Source organism: Amphibalanus amphitrite, unplaced genomic scaffold (assembly GCF_019059575.1).
Source record: "Amphibalanus amphitrite isolate SeventyFive unplaced genomic scaffold, NRLGWU_Aamphi_draft 000284F_arrow, whole genome shotgun sequence".
Taxonomy (NCBI): domain Eukaryota; kingdom Metazoa; phylum Arthropoda; class Thecostraca; order Balanomorpha; family Balanidae; genus Amphibalanus; species Amphibalanus amphitrite.
The window spans coordinates 59,695-81,665 of record NW_024881779.1 but is presented as its reverse complement, the minus strand read 5'-3'; the positions used below and the strand labels follow the sequence as shown (position 1 = coordinate 81,665).

General features: G+C 48.5%; 1 protein-coding gene across 2 annotated transcripts in view; it reads right to left on the bottom strand.

Annotated features, from left to right (window-relative positions):
• The window catches only part of LOC122387364 (proteoglycan 4-like), a 136,124-nt gene extending 114,516 nt beyond the window's left edge, over window positions 1-21,608 (bottom strand). The window contains exon 1 of one of the 2 annotated variants that reach the window (XM_043377487.1): window positions 21,143-21,608. The gene's annotated coding sequence lies outside the window, so the exon portion shown is untranslated. The remainder of the gene's footprint in view (window positions 1-21,142) is intronic. The other variant, XM_043377489.1, reaches the window with a different exon arrangement.
• Between the last annotated feature and the right edge of the window lie 363 nt (window positions 21,609-21,971).

Sequence of the window (21,971 nt, the reverse complement as noted above, 5' to 3'; positions counted from 1 at the left end):
GGACTCTACCGTATGGCGTTAAGCCAAACTTGAGCCATGGGTTTAGCGTTTTTTTAAGCTTCTTTATTTTTTCAGGATAGTTTAGGCTTGCTAAATCTGATTTCACTGGGTCGACCCGCACACCTAAATATTCTATCGGACCTTGTGTCCAACAAAGTTCCAGGTCATCACAGATCTTGTCAGTCCTATGCTTATGTTTTCCAATCCACATTGCATTTGACTTGTGCCTGTTAAGCACTAAGCCAGATAATCCACCAAAGCTTTCAAACATTTCCATACACACACGTAAGGACTGCTGAGACCCATCAAGTATTAATGTTGTATCATCTGCATAGCTCGAAATTTTTACCTCAGTGCCATTAAATGTCATACCCTTAATACGCTCGTCCCTACGAATTGACTGAAGGAGCGGCTCCATACAGATGACGAACAATAAACAACTCAGGGGACATCCCTGTCTTAACCCCCTCTCAATCTTGTATGACCTTGACAGGTGTCCGTTCATTGTTATCTGCGCGCTTACCGAATTGTTCGGACATTGCGTGTAAAGCATTGAGACCCATTTTATAAAGTTCTCCCCGAAACCAAATTTGTGCAAAGCAACTTTCAAGTAGTCCCAGCTCACACAATCATACGCCCGCTCAAAGTCACAGAACACGAACAGCCCTGGTAAGTCACGTTCACTCGATTCTCTTATGATATCAATAACCAATCTTACATTCTCGCCTATGTATCGTCCTTTTAGAAAACCAGTTTGGTCTTCATTAACCAGACACTGGATCACCTTTCCAAGCCTTATGGCTAAGCTTTTTGTGATGAGCTTGTAAGCAACATTCAATAGACTTATTGGTCTTAGATTTCTTACCAGACGTTTATCCTTTCCCTTTTTTGGAATAAGTGTTGTGATGCTGCTCTTGAATAGTTTTGGTACGCTCCCGTTTACAAAAAATTCCGTTGCTACCTGCCCTAATATACCTTTTAGTTCGTTCCAAAATACTTTATAGAACGCTGCAGAAAACCCATCCGGTCCTGGGCTAGAACCATTTTTCATCGTTAGCAGAGTTGATCCCAACTCCTCTTCCGTGATAGCACCCTCACACTTTTCCTTCAGCCCAGATGGGAGTTGTTCAACATCGGCAAAATAATTTAGATTGTTATCACTGCGTGAAGCAATGAAGCGATATCGATCTTCAAAGTGCGTAACGCACTCTTCTAACATGTCTTTTGTTTTGTTTGAATAAGTTCCTGGTGCCGTCTGTTCTAGCTCTAACGATTCGTAAGACAAACAACCCCGATTACGTCGGATAAGATCATGGAAGTATTTCGTGCCTCGTTCTGCATTTTGCCGCCAGTTTGCTTTTGAATAGAACATATTCCTTTCGGTCCGTTGTTTGATCAATTCGTCGCGTTCCATTTTTAGCTCACTTAACTCGTTGCTGTCCCTTAATGAGCTGTCGTTATCCATTTCACTTATCTTTTTATCCATTTCCTTAAGTGCCTTGTATCTCTCTTTCTTTTTGTAACTCCCATATTTAATAGTTTCACCTTGTAGTAGTAACTTGTGCACAGCACCCTACTAAACGGTCTCTAAATTCGGCACACCTTTAGAGACCGTTTAGTAGGGTGCTGTGCACAAGTTAGTTAGTATGTATATTCATGTGTCACGGTTGGGGTGCAACTGCACGTGCGCACGTGTAGGGGTCGCTTCCAGATCTTGAAAACGGCTGGGCCGATTGAGCTTAAATTCGGTACACCACTAGAGACCGGCAACTAGGGTGCCGTGCACAAGTCAGTTGGGACCCAGGCTGCACGTGCGCACGTGCAGGGTGTCGCTTCCAGATCTCGAAAACGGCCGGGTCGATTGCACTCAAATTTGGCACACCGCTATAGACCGGCAAATAGGGTGCCGTGCACGTCAGTTCGTAGCACACCCACACCGGTCTGCACGTGCAAGGCTCATCCTCTCGTTTGGCGGCGGGCGTTTTTGCTGCGTTTACAAAGGTGCTTGCTCAAACAACCTGCGGTCCCGCGATGCGGAGCCCAGCATCGCAGATGCTGGTAGAGTGCAGTGCATGTCAGTTCGTAGCACACCCATTCCGGTCTGCACGTGCAAGGCTCATCTACTCGTTTGGCGGCGGGCGTTTTTGCTGCGTAACCGCAGGTTGTTTGAAAAGACAAACACTATTCGTTAGAATTGTGTTTTTCTATTGAAAAACAACCGGAGCGGTCGTTCTCCGGGCTATGTTTTGCAAGTCTGGCAGCGAATCAGTACAACTTGGGTGGGGCCTAGACGAATCGCTCAATCTTCGTAAAAATTTCAGGGTATGGGCTCCCGCAGGCGATCTACCTGATGGCACCGGTCGCTACTCGCTTAAAACCTCGTGGCACGTGGCACGTGCGATTCCATTTTCCCCATGTTAAGTCAACGGGGTTTTGGACACTTTTTGCGCGATCGGGAATAGCGGAAAAAATCGCGGATCAAGGTATGGTTTGCTGCCCACCATTTTATGGCCCACACATTCAGGTACACGCCCGTGTGCGCCGTATACCCGTCAGAATTCGTTAACGTGAGTTGCACGAGTTTGAAGTTGAACTTTTTTTGCTCCCCATGTTAAGTCAATGGGCGTTTTTGCAGAGACATTTTCATTCGCTCATTGTACAAAATTATATGATACGATTTTGTTTAAACTTTCAGGACCTGTTGAGAAACGACCATAGAACATGTTGTTATGCTTCGTTAAGATGTCAGAATTCGTTTGGTCTTTTTAAGCTCGTTTAAAAATGAAAATTTTTAACATGGAAAGTCAATGGGAGCGTCTTTGGTGCTTAATAACTTTGTACGTTGAAGATATATTTAAGTGAAAAGTTGATAGGATATACAACTTTTGATGCTCTTTCCAATGATATATAGAGCGTTATTGCACGTTGTGCCGTTTTTGAGAAATTTAGTAAAAAAGCACGACATTACCGAGATTTGAGCTCACACCTATATATGGTCTTGGCTCAAACAGTATACGAACAGGTGACGGGGATACCTCCCATTGAAGGATGCGATTTAATGCTAAATATTAGCGGCCGGCCTCCGCGGGGACGTTTTTGTACGACTTATATCTCCGCAACCAGGGGACCGATACACTTGCGGTTTTTTGTGTGGGGTAGCGTATACCCTTCTTTCAAGTATTGTACTATGCACGATGCTTGCGGGTGACCCCTACTGCACGTGACACGTGTAAAACGGAGAGGTGTCACATTTGTTGTAATGACAGTAACACAGCAATGGTAGTGCTCATTGCGCTGAAACTTCAAAAGGATGTAGGCACACACCGAACCATGCGTTTCCATGTGCTACGGTTGGGGTGCAACTGCACGTGCGCACGTGCAGGGTGACGCTTCCAGATCTCGAGAACGGCCGGGCCGATTGAGCTCAAATTTGGTACACCGCTAGAGACCGGTTAGTAGGGTGCCGTGCACAAGTCAGATGGGATCCAGTTTGCACGTGCGCACGTGCAGGCTGACGCTTCCATATCTAAAGAACGGCTGGACCGACTGTGCTCAAATTTGGCATGCCACTAGAGACTGGGTAGTAGGGTGCCGTGAACAAGTCAGTTAGTAATTGTATTTTCATGTGCCACGGATGGGGTGCAGCGGCACGTGCGCACGTGTAGGGGTCGCTTCCAGATCTTGAAATCGGCTGGGCCGATTGAGCTCAAATTTGGTACACCGCTTGAGACCGGCGAATAGAGTGCCGTGAACAAGTCAATTGGGACGCAGGTTGCACGTGCGCACGTGCAGGGTGTCGCTTCCAGATCTCGAAAACGGCCGGGTCGATTGCACTCAAATTTGGCACACCGCTAAAGGCCGGCGAATAGGGTGCCGTGCACGTCAGTCCGTAGCACACCGACTCCGGCCTGCACGTGCAAGGCTCATCCTCTCGTTTGGCGGCGGGCGTTTTTGCTGCGTTTACAAAGGTGCTTGCTCAAACAACCTGCGGTCCCGCGATGCGGAGCCCAGCATCGCAGATGCTGGTTAGAATTGTGTTTTTCTATTGAAAAACAACCGGAGCGGTCCTTCTCCGGGCTATGTTTTGCAAGTCTGGCCGCGAATCGAGACATCTTGGTCGCAGCCTAGACGAAATGTACAATCTTCGTAAAAAGTTCAGTATATGGGCTCCCGGAGGCGATCTACCTGATGGCACCGGTCGCTACTCGCTTAAAACCTCGTGGCACGTGGCACGTGCGTTTCAATTTTCGCCCATGTTAAGTCAACGGGGTTTTGGACACTTTTTGCGGGATCGCGAATGGCGGAAAAACGAGCCAAGAAGGCGGTGATTTTCTTCCTAGAATTTTATGGCAAACATGTTTGGGTACACGCTAGTGTGCGCCGTATACCCCTCAGAATTTCGTAACGTGCCTTTGAACGAGGTCAAAGTTGAACTTTTTTCGCTCCCCATGTTAAGTCAATGGGCGTTTTTGCAGAGACATTTTCATTCGTTCATTGCACAAAATTATATGATACGATTTTGTTTAAACTTTTAGGACCTGTTGAGAAACGACCATAGAACATGTTGTTATGCTTCGTTTTGAAATATAATGGCCCGTTTTGGGGTAATCGGCACGTGCATTTTCCCATAGGGTTAACATGGGGAAAATTTAAAATGCGATTTGCGAAAAATTTCGTCAATTATATTTGCTGATATTTTTAGGGTCGGATCTCGGGCTGGCACCCCAACTGACGGTGGTAATTATTTAAAATATAATTGACAAAATTTCGGGTAATCGTCACGAACAGTTACCCCATGTTGAGCCTATGGCGATTTCGAAATATTATTTTCAAATCGATTTTGTCAAAAATTTCCACGTTAGATTTTGAAAATGTTCCAATATGTTGTGCCCCGGGGTATCGGCTACCACATGGTATGGGTCAGATATGGGGCGATTGAAAAGCACGTGCCACGTGCAAACGTGTTTGATGGGGTAACCTCCGGGAAAATCCGACATTGGCCTACTCGGGGTCCTATGGCGTGGAAACGACTTCAACTAGCGACACCAAATCAGTGCAGCCGGTGAGCAGATGAGTCCAGCTTGTCGCACTAGTGGTCACGTGTCGCACGTGCTATTGCACGTGCCGTGGCACGGGGTCAATTTTGGTGCTTAAATATACTAGCATTGTGAAATGCAAGGAGTGGGGGAAATAGCCGTCAGGCCGTTCGTTTTTATGATAGGGTCGATCTGAAAATGGGTTTAGGCACAGAATGAAGGAGGCTACAAAACTGCTATCTCGGATTTTTTGTAAAATGAAAAATTTAAAATTCTGGGGAAATTATATATTCGGAAGGTGAAATTTCCCTAAATTTTCCCGTTTTTCGAGTTTAGCCGTCCACTGTTCAGAGACGGTGACACCGGCCGGGGTCATCTTTTACATGCTGATGGCCACGTCGATGGGTCATCACGTGGCCTGAACGGTGAAGCTATCAGAGGTCCGGCACGTGCCACGTGGCCAGGTGTTTGAGTCGCGTACCTCCCAGATTATCGTGTGTTTGCCGATTTGTGGCCTTATAGCACGATAACAGCACAAGCCAGGAACACTGAAATGGTGCAATCAGTGAGGGGACAAGTCCTGCTTACACCACCGGCGGTCACGTGGCACACGTGCAAATTTGGGCACCTCCGTTGCGGAGATATTTTATAGTGAAATATTCAAATGAACATAACTTTGTCAGTTTAAGTCCAATTGGGCTAGATTTTTGTGGGTGGATAAAATTGTTAAGCGACAGGAACGAATGCGCCACGTTTGTCGCAGTGCGCCACGTTTGTCTCAAAGCGCCATTTTTGCCGCAAATCACAGAATGTGCCTAACTTTATCGAACATGGGACGATTACGATGCGCTTTGATTGAGGGATGGCTGCTTAAACGGCAGATATGAATGCACCACACTTGCCGCAAGGCGCCATATTTGTCTTAATGCGTCAGTGTTTAGTTTAACGGACGGCGTGCGTTTTTTTTGCGGCAGTGTTTGTAGCACACTGACTCCCGTGTGCACGTGCAAGGCTCATCCCCTCGTTTGGTAACCGCAGGTTGTTTGAAAAGACAAACACTATTCGTTAGAATTGTGTTTTTCTATTGAAAAACAACCGGAGCGGTCCTTCTCCGGGCTATGTTTTGCATGTCTGGCCGCGAATCGAGACATCTTGAGCGGGGCCTAAACTTGTGGCTCGATTTTCGTAAAAATTTCAGTGTATGGGCTCCCGCAGGCGATCTACCTGATGGCACCGGTCGCTACTCGCTTAAAACCTCGTGGCACGTGGCACGTGCGTTTCAATTTTCGCCCATGTTAAGTCAATGGGGTTTTGGACACTTTTTGCGCGATCGCGAATAGCGGAAAAAATCGCCGATCAAGGTATGGTTTGCTGCACACCATTTTATGACCGACACGTTCAGGTACACGCCCGTGGGCGCCGTATACCCGTCAGAATTCGTTAACTTGAGTTGCACGAGTTTGAAGTTGAACTTTTTTCGCTCCCCATGTTAAGTCAATGGGCGTTTTTGCAGAGACATTTTCATTCGTTCATTGCCCAAAATTATATGATACGATTTTGTTTAAACTTTCAGGACCTGTTGAGAAACGACCATAGAACATGTTGTTATGCTTCGTTTTGAAATATAATGACCCGTTTTGGGGTAATCGGCACGTGCATTTTCCCATAGGGTTAACATGGGAAAAAATTAAAATGCGATTTGCGAAAAATTTCGTCAATTATATTTGCTGATATTTTTAGGGTCGAATCTCGGGCTGGCACCCCAACTGACGGTGGTAATTACTTAAAATATAATTGACAAAATTTCGGGTAATCGTCACAAACAGTTACTCCATGTTGAGCCTATGGCGATTTCGAAATATTATTTTCAAATCGATTTTGTCAAAAATTTCCACGTTAGATTTTGAAAATGTTCCAGTATGTTGTGCCCCGGGGTATCGGCTACCACAAGGTATGGGTCAGATATGGGGCGATTGAAAAGCACGTGCCACGTGCAAACGTGTTTGATGGGGTAACCTCCGGGAAAATCCGACATTGGCCTACTTGGGGTCCTATGGCGTGGAAACGACTTCAACTAGCGACACCAAATCAGTGCAGCCGGTGAGCAGATGAGTCCAGCTTGTCGCACTAGTGGTCACGTGTCGCACGTGCTATTGCACGTGCCGTGGCACGGGGTCAATTTTGGTGCTTAAGTATACTAGCATTGTGAAATGCAAGGAGTGGGGGAAATAGCCGTCAGGCCGTCAGTTTTTGTGATAGGGTCGATTTGAAAACGGGTTTAGGCACAGAATGAAGGGGGCTAAAAAACTGCTATCTCGGATTTTTTGTAAAATGAAAAATTTAAAATTCTGGGGAAATTATATGTTCGAAAGGTGAAATTTCCTAAAATTTTCCCGTTTTTCGAGTTTAGCCGTCCACTGTTCAGAGACGGTGACACCGGCCGGGGTCATCTTTTACATGCTGATGGCCACGTCGATGGGTCATCACGTGGCGTGAACGGTAAAGCTATCAGAGGTCCGGCACGTGCCACGTGGCCACGTGTTTGAGTCGCGTACCTCCCAGATTATCGTGTGTTTGCCGATTTGTGGCCTAATAGCACGAAAACAGCACAAGCCAGGAACACTGAAATAGTGCAATCAGTGAGGGGACAAGTCCTCCTTACACTAACGGCGGTCACGTGGCACACGTGCAAATTTGGGCACCTCCGTTGCGGAGATATTTTATAGTGAAATATTCAAATGAACATAACTTTGTCAGTTTAAGTCCAATTGGGCTAGACTTTGGTGGGTGGATAAAATTGTTAAGCGACAGGAACAAATGCGCCACGTTTGTCGCAGTGCGCCACGTTTGTCTCAAAGCGCCATTTTTGCCACAATCACAGAATGTGCGTAACTTTATCGAACATGGGACGATTAGGATGCGCTTTGATTGAGGGATGGCTGCTTAAACGGCAGATATGAATACACCACACTTGCCGCAAGGCGCCATATTTGTCTTAACCGCAGGTTGTTGTTTCATTAGATTCAAGATAGCACACCGACTCCGGTTAGCACACCGACTCCGGTCTGCACGTGCAAGGCTCATCCTCTCGTTTGGCGGCGGGCGTTTTTGCTGCGTTTACAAAGGTGCTTGCTCAAACAACCTGCGGTCCCGCGATGCGGAGCCCAGCATCGCAGATGCTGGTAACCGCAGGTTGTTTGAAAAGACAAACACTATTCGTTAGAATTGTGTTTTTCTATTGAAAAACAACCGGAGCGGTCCTTGTCCGGGCTATGTTTTGCAAGTCTGGCCGCGAATTGGGGCAACTTGGGTCAGGCCTAGACTAATCCATCAATCTTCGTAAAAAGTTCAGGGTATGGGCTCCCGGAGGCGATCTACCTGATGGCACCGGTCGCTACTCGCTTAAAACCTCGTGGCACGTGGCACGTGCGATTCCATTTTCCCCATGTTAAGTCAACGGGGTTTTGGACACTTTTTGCGCGATCGCCAATGGCGGGAAAACGAGCCAAGGAAGAGGTGGTTTTCTTCCCAGCATTTTATGGCAAACACGTTTGGGTACACGCTAGTGTGCGCCGTATACCCCTCAGAACTTCGGAACGTGTCTTTGCACGAGGTCAAAGTTGAACTTTTTTCGCTCCCCATGTTAAGTCAATGGGCGTTTTTGCAGAGACTTTTTCATTCGCTCATTGTACAAAATTATATGATACGATTTTGTTTAAACTTTCAGGACTTGTTGAAAAAAGACCATAGAACATGTTGTTATGCTTCTTTAAGCTGTGCAAATTCGTTTGTTCTTTTTAGGCTCGTTTAAAAATGAAAAATTTTAACATGGAAAGTGAATGGGAGCGTCTTTGCTGCTTAATAACTTTTTACAGTTGAGATATATTTAAGTGAAAAGTTGATAGGTTATACAACTTTTGATGCTCTTTCCAATGATATATACAACTTTATTGCACGTGGTGCCGTTTTTGAGAAATATAGTAAAAAAGCACGACATTACCGAGATTTGAGCTCAGACCTATATCGTTACGGTGTCAGGCGGACACGAGGACAGGTGGCGCCGCCGCCGCCCGCATAGCGGCGGGAATGTGAACTAACCTGTTTACCAGAGGGGTGTTCACGGGCACCGCACACTGCTGCGTGCGCTGTGTGCGGTGCGTCCAGCAGGCGTGGGGGTTGGGGATGGGTAGGCGGTTCTGACGTCACGGCTGCGTGCGGTGGACGGTCCGCTGTGGCCAGTCCCGACCGGCCACAGCGATCGCTGTGTGCGGTGACGGAAGGCTGACGTAGGGACGCAGTGGGCGGAGCTTGGAGGCTGTGTGCGGTCCGACCGCACACAGGGCCCGTGGACAGCCCTCTGATCTATGGTATGGTACCATCGGGGGACCGGCCGCCGTCGGCACCATTTCGGGACTTTGCATCGCAATAAAAGGCTTATTTACAATTGAAAATGGACTAGCGAGAGTCGTTATGGAATCAGAATTTGATGCTCTACAAAACTAGGCTATTTTCATTGTGATGGCATCACAGACTACACCGCTAAACCCAATAAAGCAGATTTATGTCGCGTCATCGATGATTACATATAATGTTTCTTTGATATATATGTAGTCGGGTCTTTCAGCTGCGTCCCTCCCCTCCCTCGCCGCGCCGGCGGGTCGGCCATCCGCGGCTTGCCGCCCGCCGGCTGCTGGCCGGTCAGCTGGTCGCCCGCGGCTGTCGGTGCAGTGCGGGATGCCTACTTGCGGGGGCCGTCGTGGCGGCGGCCCGGGTGGACTGGGCGAGCAATGAGTTGGGGAGCGCTGCGCTGTCGTCGGTGCTCTAGTTTGTATTGCGTTCGCATGATACGGCTTGAGCCAATACAGAGTGAACTGATTGAGCTGAGCAAGTCTTTATATACATTGAAAAGTAAAGCACTTTTTACTGCATCTACGGTGAGATGCTAGACAAAATTTATGGTCTAATGGTACCCATTACTTAACAATTAAGTGAATCATTTCGTCGCTAAACTCTCGTAAATTCGTATGTCCGCCTCACTATGGAGTTTGGACCGTAACGTATAATGGCCTTTGCTCAGACAGTATACGAACAGGTGACGGGGATACCTCCCATAGAAGGATGCGACACGATTTTACTGCTAAATAGCGGCCGGCCGCCGTGGGGACGTTTTTGTACGACTTATATCTCGGCAACCACTGGGCTGATACACGTGCGGTTTTTTGTGTGGGGTAGCTTTTTCCCTTCTTTCACATAGTGTGCTACTCTCGATGCATATGGGTGACCCCTAACGCACGTTCCACGTGCAAAGCCAAGAGGTGCCTGTTTTGTAATAAGCGCAATAGCTCGCGGTAATTACTGGGCCGATTGCGCTAAAACTTGGCATGGAGGTAGACACTTTCCAGGCGATGCATTTCCATGTGTCTTGGTAGGGGTGCAACTGCACGTGCGCACGTGCAGGGTGACGCTTCCAGATCTCGAGAACGGCTGGACCGATTGTGTTCAAATTTGGCATAACGCTTGATACCGATCAGTAGGTTGCAGTCATTTAGTATGTATTTCCATGTGCCACGATTGGGGTGCAACTGCACGTGCGCACGTGCAGGGTGACGCTTCCAGATCTCGAGAACGGCCGGGCCGATTGAGTTCAAATTTGGTACACCGCTAGAGACCGATTAGTAGGGTGCCGACTGCCGTGCGCAAGTCAGTTTGGACCCATCTTGCACGTGCGCACGTGCAGGGTGGCGCTTCCAGATCTCAAGAACGGCTGGACCGATTGCACTCAAATTCGGCAAACATCTAGAGATCGATCAGTAGGGTGCCGTGCACAAGTCAGTTAGTATGTATTTCCATGTGTCACGGTTGAGATGCAACTGCACGTGCGCACGTGGAGGGGTCGTTTCAAGATCTTGAAAACGGCTGGGCCGATTGAGCTCGAATTTGGTACACCGCTAGAGACCGGCGAATAGGGTCCCATGCACAATGCAATTGGACACAGCTTGCACGTGCGCACGTGCAGGGTGACGCTTCCAGATCTCGAAAATGGCCGAGCCGATTACACTCAAATTTGGCACACCGCTATAGATCAGCGAGTAGGGTGCCGTGCACGTCAGTTTGTAGCACACCGACTCCGGTCTGCACGTGCAAGGCTCATCCTCTCGTTTGGCGGCGGGCGTTTTTGCTGCGTTTACAAAGGTGCTTGCTCAAACAACCTGCGGTCCCGCGATGCGGAGCCCAGCATCGCAGATGCTGGGTAACCGCAGGTTGTTTGAAAAGACAAACACTATTCGTTAGAATTGTGTTTTTCTATTGAAAAACAACCGGAGCGGTCCTTCTCCGGGCTATGTTTTGCAAGTCTGGCCGCGAATTGGGGCAACTTGGGTCAGGCCTAAACTTGTGGCTCGATTTTCTTAAAAATTTCAGTGTATGGGCTCCCGGAGGCGATCTACCTGATGGCACCGGTCGCTACTCGCTTAAAACCTCGTGGCACGTGGCACGTGCGATTCCATTTTTCCCATAGTAAGTCAATGGGGGTTTGGGACACTTTTTGCGCGATCGCGAATAGCGGGAAAACGAGCCAAGAAGGAGGTGGTTTTCTTCCCAGCATTTTATGGCAAACACGTTCAGGTACACGCTAGTGTGCTCCGTATACCCCTCAGAACTTCGTAACGTGTCTTTGCACGAGGTCAAAGTTGAACTTTTTTCGCTCCCCATGTTAAGTCAATGGGCGTTTTTGCAGAGACTTTTTCATTCGCTCATTGTACAAAATTATATGATACGATTTTGTTTAAACTTTCAGGACTTGTTGAGAAAAGACCATAGAACATGTTGTTATGCTTCTTTAAGCTGTGCAAATTCGTTTGTTGTCTTTAGGCTTCTTTAAAAATGAAAAATTTTAACATGGAAAGTCAATGGGAGCGTCTTTGGTGCTTAATAACTTTGTACCTTGAAGACATATTCAAGTGAAAAGTTGATATTTTATACAACTTTTGATGCTCTTTCCAATGATATATACAACTTTATTGCACGTGGTGCCGTTTTTGAGAAATATAGTAAAAAAGCACGACATTACCGAGATTTGAGCTCAGACCTATATCGTTACGGTGTCAGGCGGACACGAGGACAGGTGGCGCCGCCGCCGCCCGCATAGCGGCGGGAATGTGAACTAACCTGTTTACCATCTATGGTATGGTACCATCGGGGGACCGGCCGCCGTCGGCACCATTTCGGGACTTTGCATCGCAATAAAAGGCTTATTTACAATTGAAAATGGACTAGCGAGAGTCGTTATGGAATCAGAATTTGATGCTGTACAAAACTAGGCGCCTATTTTCATTGTGATGGCATCACAGACTACACCGCTAACCCCAATAAAGCAGATTTATGTCGCGTCATCGATGATTACATATAATGTTTCTTTGATATATATATGTAGTCGGGTCTTTCAGCTGCGTTCCTCCCCTCCCTCGCCGCGCCGGCGGGTCGGCCATCCGCGCCCTGCCGCCCGCCGGCTGCTGGCCGGTCAGCTGGCCGGTCAGCTGGTCGCCCGCGGCTGTCGGTGCAGTGCGGGATGCCTACTTGCGGGGGGCCGTCGTGGCGGCGGCCCGGGTGGACTGGGCGAGCAGTGAGTTGGGGAGCGCTGCGCTGTCGGTGCTCTAGTTTGCATTGCGTTCGCATGATACGGCTTGAGCCAATACAGAGTGAACTGATTGAGCTGAGCAAGTCTTTATATACATTGAAAAGTAAAGCACTTTTTACTGCATCTACGGTGAGATGCTAGATAAAATTTATGGTCTACCTAATGGTACCCATTACTTAACAATTAAGTGAATCATTTCGTCGCTAAACTCTCGTAAATTCGTATGTCCGCCTCACTATGGAGTTTGGACCGTAACGTATGGTCTTTGCTCAGACAGTATACGAACAGGTGACGGGGATACCTCCCATAGAAGGATGCGACACGATTTTACTGCTAAATAGCGGCCGGCCGCCGTGGGGACGTTTTTGTACGACTTATATCTCGGCAACCACTGGGCTGATACACGTGCGGTTTTTTGTGTTGGGTAGCTTTTTTCCTTCTTTCACATAGTGTGCTACTCTCGATGCATATGGGTGACCCCTAACGCACGTTCCACGTGCAAAGCCAAGAGGTGCCTGTTTTGTAATAAGTGCAATAGCTCGCGGTAATTACTGGGCCGATTGCGCTAAAACTTGGCATGGAGGTAGACACATTCCAGGCGATGCATTTCCACGTGTCTTGGTAGGTAACCGCAGGTTGTTTGAAAAGACAAACACTATTCGTTAGAATTGTGTTTTTCTATTGAAAAACAACCGGAGCGGTCCTTCTCCGGGCTATGTTTTGCATGTCTGGCAGCGAATCGAGACAAGTTGAGCCTCTCCTAAACGAATCGCTCAATCTTCGTAAAAATTTCAGGGTATGGGCTCCCGCAGGCGAGCTACCTGATGGCACCGGTCGCTACTCGCTTTAAACCTCGTGGCACGTGGCACGTGCGATTTCATTTTCCCCATGTTAAGTCAATGGGGTTTTGGACACTTTTTTGCGCGATCGCCAATAGCGGGAAAACGAGCCAAGAAGCAGGTGGTTTTCTTCCTAGAATTTTATGGCAAACACGTTTGGGTACACGCTAGTGTGCGCCGTACTATACCCCTCAGAATTTCGTAACGTGTCTTTGCACGAGGTCAAAGTTGAACTTTTTTCGCTCCCCATGTTAATTAAGTCAATGGGCGTTTTTGCAGAGACATTTTCATTCGTTCATTGTACAAAATTATATGATACGATTTTGTTTAAACTTTCAGAACTTGTTGAGAAAAGACCATAGAACATGTTGTTATGTTTCGTTAAGCTGTCAGAATTCGTTTGTTGTCTTTAGGCTTCTTTACAAATGAAAAAATTTAACATGGAAAGTCAATGGGAGCGTCTTTGTTGCTTAATAACTTTTTACATTTGAGATATATTTAAGTGAAAAGTTGATAGGTTATACAACTTTTGATGCTCTTTCCAATGATATATAGAACGTTATTGCACGTCGTGCCGTTTTTGAGGAATTAAGTAAAAAAGCACGACATTACCGAGATTTGAGCTCAAACCTATATATGGTCTTGACTCAGACAGTATACGAACAGGTGACGGGGATACCTCCCATAGAAGGATGCGACACGAATTTAATGCTGAATATTAGCGGCCGGCAGCCGTGAGGACGTTTTTGTACGACCTATCTCCGCAACCGCTGGACCGATACACTTGCGGTTTTTTGTATGGGGTTGCGTATACCCTTCCGGAGAAGTATTTTACTATGGACGAAGCATGCGGGTGACCCCTACTGCACGTGACACGTGTAAAACGGAGAGGGGTCACTTTTGTTGTGATGACAATAACACGGTAATTACTGGTGAGATTCTGCTGAAACTACATACACAAGGATGTAGGCACCCGCCGGACCATGCCTTTCCATGTGCTACGGCTGGGGTGCAACTGCACGTGCGCACGTGCAGGGTGACGCTTCCAGATCTCGAGAACGGCCGGGCCGATTGTGCTTAGATTTGGCACACCGCTAGAGACCGCGCAGTATGGTGCCTTCCACAGGTCAGCTGGGCCCCAAGTTGCACGTGCGCACGTGCAGGGTGACGTTTCCAGATCTCAGGAACGGCTTGGCCGATTGCATTCAAGTTCGGCACACCTTTAGAGACTGGTTAGTAGGGTGCTGTGCACAAGTCAGTTAGTATGTATATTCATGTGTCACGGTTGGGGTGCAACTGCACGTGCGCACTTGTAGGGGTCGCTTCCGGATCTTGAAAACGGCTGGGCCGATTGAGCTTAAATTCGGTACACCGCTAGAGACCGGCAACTAGAGTGCCGTGCACAAGTCAGTTGGGACCCAGCTTGCACGTGCGCACGTGAAGGGTGCCGCTTCAATATCTCGAAAATGGCCGGGCCGATTGCACTCAAATTTTGCACACCGCTAGAGTGGTTAGTAGAGTGTCCTGTTCGTCAGTTCGTAGCACACCCACTCCGGTCTGCACGTGCCAATCTCATCCTCTCGTTTGGCGGCGGGTAACCGCAGGTTGTTTCTTCATTAGACAAACACCATTCGTTAGAATTGTGCTTTTCTATTGAAAAAAACAACCGGAGCAGTCCTTCACCGGGCTATGTTTTGCATGGTTGGCCGCGAATCGAAATGTGTTTGTGATTGCAGTAGAAGACTCGAACAGGGAACAATCGGCGAGTTTGCTACCAAAACACATTAACCTCCGCCCGAGTGGGGCGAAGGTGTTTTTAGCCACACCTATTAGCTTTTTTGCGTTTGTTAAGAAAATCACTACGCGCATTGTTATAAAGCTTTGTATGATAGATCAATTTCAGCGGCATGGTTGGACCTCTATGTAGGCACACACCGGCGAGAACGGCTGCGCCAATTGCGCTTAAATCTTCATCCATGCGGCTGCATACAGAAGAGGTGGCACTCCGGCGCAACATGCTTTCAGGCGTTTGACACTTCTGCGTCATCTAGCGAGTAAAACGGAATGTTTGGCTAAAATGCCAGACGCATTTACCATACTCGATAATCGTCCTCAAAAGCTCCAGTCTCGTGCGAGTCATCAGTTCTAAAGAGATAGTGGTTTTCCCGGATCCCTCATTACTCCGCCATTTATTTAGGCGGTTATATACAATAGAGCCGGCATTGCGGCACAGCATACATTCAGGCGTTTGACGCTTCTGCCATCTAGCGAGTAAAAAGGAATGTAAGGTGTTTTCGACTGATATACAGATCCGTTGAAGCATCAATCTTAAACTTGATATTCGGCACAATTCAATGACTCTGATTCGAATGGTGACGTCGACGGCGACCGTGACGTCACCATTGCGTCAATATTGATTAACCCTCGCCGGCAGAGGGGCAGCACCCGCCTCTTCCCATAGGGTTTTTCGTGATAGCTCGGGACACGCCGGAGACAAAAGTGCTGAAACTTGGAATACCTAACCTATGATTTAAGCCGGATCTTATGACTTCGACCACATTTTCTGGTTACGTAAGGTCACTGACCTATGACGTCATAAGTGAACTTCTGCACTGTCCTCAGAGGTCGCAACTTCGCACCGCCCTCAGTACCAGAGGAACTTTCACAGAAAGATGAAACTTACAGGACGTAGTAGCCTCCCAGGATGTCCAACTTGTATAACTCGTATTTTTCAAAGGTCACATGAGGTCAGGTCGGTCATGTGACCTCACTATTATAAGTCAATGGGGAAATATGAAAACTGGTATTTTGGCGCTGGAAATGATCTAAAACTATCTCAAGCGCATGAAATCGTGATTTCATGCATTCCTTGCAAGGTCCAATGTTCTATTTTTAATTGTTGACATTGCGTAACGTCATTTATGACGTCACTATAGTCAAAGGAGTTTTCTGTCAATAACTCCTGCTAAAATTGAGCTAGGGAGTCGAAAAAGCTACAAATGGACTCTGAAAGACCTGCCGAATCAAATGGTATGCGATATGACCTCCTTCGACCAGCCTCATGACCTGAGGGGCTCTGACCTGCCCTTGACCCGAGGTCAATACCTTAGGTTGACCTAAACCAAACAAAAAAAATATCATTCGACGCGCCTTAGCAAGGTAAGCACGATGATAGCGGTTAGTAGTGTCGTGCACGTCGGTTCGTAGCACACCCACTCGGGTCTGCACGTGCAAGGCTCGTCCTCCGTTTGGCGGCGGGCGTTTTTGCTGCGTGCACGGGTGAGTGGGTTACAGAGGTTAGAGTGCAGTGCACGTCAGTTCGTAGCACACCCACTCTGGTCTGCACGTGCAAGGCTCATCCTCTCGTTTGGCGGCGGGTGTTTTGGCGGCGTTACAGAGGTGCTTGCTCAAACAACCTGCGGTCCCGCGATGCGGAGCCCAGCATCGCAGATGCTGGTAACCGCAGGTTGTTTGAAAAGACAAACACTATTCGTTAGAATTGTGTTTTTCTATTGAAAAACAACCGGAGCGGTCCGTCTCCGGGCTATGTTTTGCAAGTCTGGCCGCGAATTGGGGCAACTTGGGTCAGGCCTAAACTTGTGGCTCGATTTTCTTAAAAATTTCAGTGTATGGGCTCCCGGGGGCGATCTACCTGATGGCTTCGGTCGCTACTCGCTTAAAACCTCGTGGCACGTGGCACGTGCGATTCCATTTTCCCCATGTTAAGTCAATGGGGTTTTGGACACTTTTTGCGCGATCGCGAATAGCGGGAAAACGAGCCAAGGAAGAGGTGGTTTTCTTCCCAGCATTTTATGGCAAACACGTTTGGGTACACGCTAGTGTGCGCCGTATACCCCTCAGAACTTCGTAACGTGACTTTGCACGAGGTCAAAGTTGAACTTTTTTCGCTCCCCATGTTAAGTCAATGGGCATTTTTGCAGAGACTTTTTCATTCGCTCATTGTACAAAATTATATGATACGATTTTGTTTAAACTTCCAGGACTTGTTGAGAAAAGACCATAGAACATGTTGTTATGCTTCTTTAAGCTGTGCAAATTCGTTTGTTCTTTTTAGGCTCGTTTAAAAATGAAAAATTTTAACATGGAAAGTCAATGGGAGCGTCTTTGCTGCTTAATAACTTTTTACAGTTGAGATATATTTATGTGAAAAGTTGATAGGTTATACAACTTTTGATGCTCTTTCCAATGATATATACAACTTTATTGCACGTGGTGCCGTTTTTGAGAAATATAGTAAAAAAGCACGACATTACCGAGATTTGAGCTCAGACCTATATCGTTACGGTGTCAGGCGGACACGAGGACAGGTGGCGCCGCCGCCGCCCGCATAGCGGCGGGAATGTGAACTAACCTGTTTACCATCTATGGTATGGTACCATCGGGGGACCGGCCGCCGTCGGCACCATTTCGGGACTTTGCATCGCAATAAAAGGCTTATTTACAATTGAAAATGGACTAGCGAGAGTCGTTATGGAATCAGAATTTGATGCTCTACAAAACTAGGCTATTTTCATTGTGATGGCATCACAGACTACACCGCTAAACCCAATAAAGCAGATTTATGTCGCGTCATCGATGATTACATATAATGTATCATTCTTTGATATATATGTAGTCGGGTCTTTCAGCTGCGTCCCTCCCCTCCCTCGCCGCGCCGGCGGGTCGGCCATCCGTGGCTTGCCGCCCGCCGGCTGCTGGCCGGTCAGCTGGCCGGTCAGCTGGTCGCCCGCGGCTGTCGGTGCAGTGCGGGATGCCTACTTGCGGGGGGGGGGGGGGCCGTCGTGGCGGCGGCCCGGGTGGACTGGGCGAGCAGTGAGTTGGGGAGCGCTGCGCTGTCGGTGCTCTAGTTTGTATTGCGTTCGCATGATACGGCTTGAGCCAATACAGAGTGAACTGATTGAGCTGAGCAAGTCTTTACATACATTGAAAAGTAAAGCACTTTTTACTGCATCTACGGTGAGATGCTAGATAAAATTTATGGTCTACCTAATGGTACCCATTACTTAACAATTAAGTGAATCATTTCGTCGCTAAACTCTCGTAAATTCGTATGTCCGCCTCACTATGGAGTTTGGACCGTAACGTATGGCCTTTGCTCAGACAGTATACGAACAGGTGACGGGGATACCTCTAATAGAAGGATGCGACACGATTTTACTGCTAAATAGCGGCCGGCCGCCGTGGGGACGTTTTTGTACGACTTATATCTCGGCAACCACTGGGCTGATACACGTGCGGTTTTTTTGTGTGGGGTAGCTTTTTCCCTTCTTTCACATAGTGTGCTACTCTCGATGCATATGGGTGACCCCTAACGCACGTTCCACGTGCAAAGCCAAGAGGTGCCTGTTTTGTAATAAGCGCAATAGCTCGCGGTAATTACTGGGCCGATTGCGCTAAAACTTGGCATGGAGGTAGACACTTTCCAGGCGATGCATTTCCATGTGTCTTGGTAGGGGTGCAACTGCACGTGCGCACGTGCAGGGTGACGCTTCCAGATCTCGAGAACGGCTGGACCGATTGTGTTCAAATTTGGCATAACGCTTGATACCGATCAGTAGGTTGCAGTCATTTAGTATGTATTTCCATGTGCCACGATTGGGGTGCAACTGCACGTGCGCACGTGCAGGGTGACGCTTCCAGATCTCGAGAACGGCCGGGCCGATTGAGTTCAAATTTGGTACACCGCTAGAGACCGATTAGTAGGGTGCCGTGCGCAAGTCAGTTTGGACCCATCTTGCACGTGCGCACGTGCAGGGTGACGCTTCCAGATTTCAAAAACGGCTGGACCGATTGCACTCAAATTCGGCAAACATCTAGAGATCGATCAGTAGGGTGCCGTGCACAAGTCAGTTAGTATGTATTTCCATGTGTCACGGTTGAGATGCAACTGCACGTGCGCACGTGGAGGGGTCGTTTCAAGATCTTGAAAACGGCTGGGCCGATTGAGCTCGAATTTGGTACACCGCTAGGGACCGGCGAATAGGGTCCCATGCACAATGCAATTGGACACAGCTTGCACGTGCGCACGTGCAGGGTGACGCTTCCAGATCTCGAAAATGGCCGAGCCGATTACACTCAAATTTGGCACACCGCTATAGATCAGCGAGTAGGGTGCCGTGCACGTCAGTTTGTAACACACCGACTCCGGTCTGCACGTGCAAGGCTCATCCTCTCGTTTGGCGGCGGGCGTTTTTGCTGCGTTTACAAAGGTGCTTGCTCAAACAACCTGCGGTCCCGCGATGTATCTTCATCTGCGGTCACACTCGCGCTGTGGGGAGGGGGAAACATTGCGTGTTGAATATGTATAGGGAGTGTTTTAATATTGTGTGCATTTGTGTGTTTTGTGCACCATAGAAGAAGTGTTTATGTCTGTATACAGAGAATGTCCTCGTCGCAATGTCGCGTGCAATCAATGTAATTTCGAGTTTCTTGGCTTTTAGAAACATGAGCATTTTTGAATCGATAGCGATAATGTACGATTGAAACCTTACCGATACGACATATTAGCTCAATTTTGATATTCTGAAGATGAAACAGTGATGTTTCGAAACGTTAATATATAGAATGAGCATCGGACGTATATTATATATATATATATATATATATATATATATATATATATATATATATATATATATATATATATATATATATATATATATATATATAACCTTTGACCTTAACCTTTGACCTTAACCTTAACCTTAACCTTATAACCTTTGACCTATATATAACCTTTGACCTTGACCTCGAAAGGTCAAGGTCAAAGGTTGACCTCAGGTCACGTGACCTCGAGGTCATCATGCATAGCATTCGATGCGTCTTGACGAGCTGAACACAATGAGACCATCCACGCGGCTGTATCTTGTTCCTGTACGGAGTTATTGGCCAAAAACCTTTGGTGACCTTTGATGACGTCACATGACCTCACAGCTGCCCAACAGCAAAACAGACCTCAAGGTAGTGAAGGTTGATCGTATATGAAGTCATGTATGGTATATGGGGCCATAGCGGCCACAGCGGCCCCCATTCCTGCCCCGGCGCGCTGTGTGCCCGGGAGGTGTCTGGGGAGTGCCGCCGCGCTAGACCAGCGGTGAGCTAGGCTGGCTGAGCGCTAGGCTGAGCGGTGAGCTGGCCAGCGACAGGTTCTCTGCCGGCGCAGCTCATCCCGACGACTGTCCGCACAGCCACCGGCCGGCCGATACCAGCCACACCGCATTCCCCGCACACAGGATTGGAGCAAAAACCAGCCGGCATCCCCGCCGCTGCACGGTCGGTCGGCAGACAGACACCGCCGAGACGACCGACAGCCGGCAGCGGCTCGCGAGACGCTGCCAAGGTCAGAAGTGCAGCGGAAACCTGGCCGCGGCCGGCGGTGCACGCCTTTGTCCGCTGCCCAGGCATGAAGGGGAGCCGCGGGAAGCGCCAGCGAGAGTCAACACGGATCAAAGAACTCACACAGGGCCCAGGAAGCAACTTCAGACGACCCAACACTCATCATCCCCGAAGAACACAACCACAACGGACAAAGTAAAAAATTGCCCTTTGCCAGCAGCATCCGATTCGTCCCACGACAAATCTCAGCAGACAGTGCTGTTTTACCAACATACCTTAGATGTGCTGCTGTCGAGCGGAGTGTCCCCGAGCTGCTGGCTTTGAGCGGCCGACCACCGGGCGAGCGCAGCACTTATCTGACCGTCGGCGTCGACAGCGCGCCCTCTCCGCACCGCACACCAGAGCTGACTCGCGCCCGGCGCGCCGGACCCGGCCGCGCTCTCCGCTCACCAGAGGGCCCGAGTCAGTCGAGCCGCGCCGCGCCGCCGCCGTCGCGTTCAAATCGATAGCGCGCGAGCGAGCGAGCGAGCCGGTGAGCGGGGCTCTCCGCGCGCCGCCGTCGGCACCGCCGCCAGGCACGGCCACCTGCGTTTCAAGTACGATTGCCCCGGCGCAGCGGTGGGGGCGGCCAACCCGCGCGATCCGGTGGCGACGGCCGGCCGGCCGCAATAATCGCGACCAGTTGAGCCGACAGACGGGTCAGTGGCCGCGCGCGCCACCGTGAGACGCGCGCATAATGGCGCGGGGCGTTGCGAGCGGTCCTTGAAACGGTGTCACTCATGAGAAACATGCGCCAGCTAGCGGGAGGATCCCGCGGAAAATCGGACAGAGCATCATACCATTTAAAGTGGCCATCACAGTTTTAGTTGAGTTTTGGCTTTTGACTTTGACTTAGTTTTGAGTTGAGATAGCCAAAATGGGGTCCCTGGCTTGCACTTACCGGTTTGAGCACTCACAACATCGAGAAATGCCTCAAATCGAAAATATCTAATTTCAAAGTTGCAGCAATTCGATTCAGAGGGGCTAGCTAATGCATATGCCCCTCTGAATGTGTGACGTCAGCACAGATCTAACTATTTTAAATCTTTTACTAAAACGTTTGGT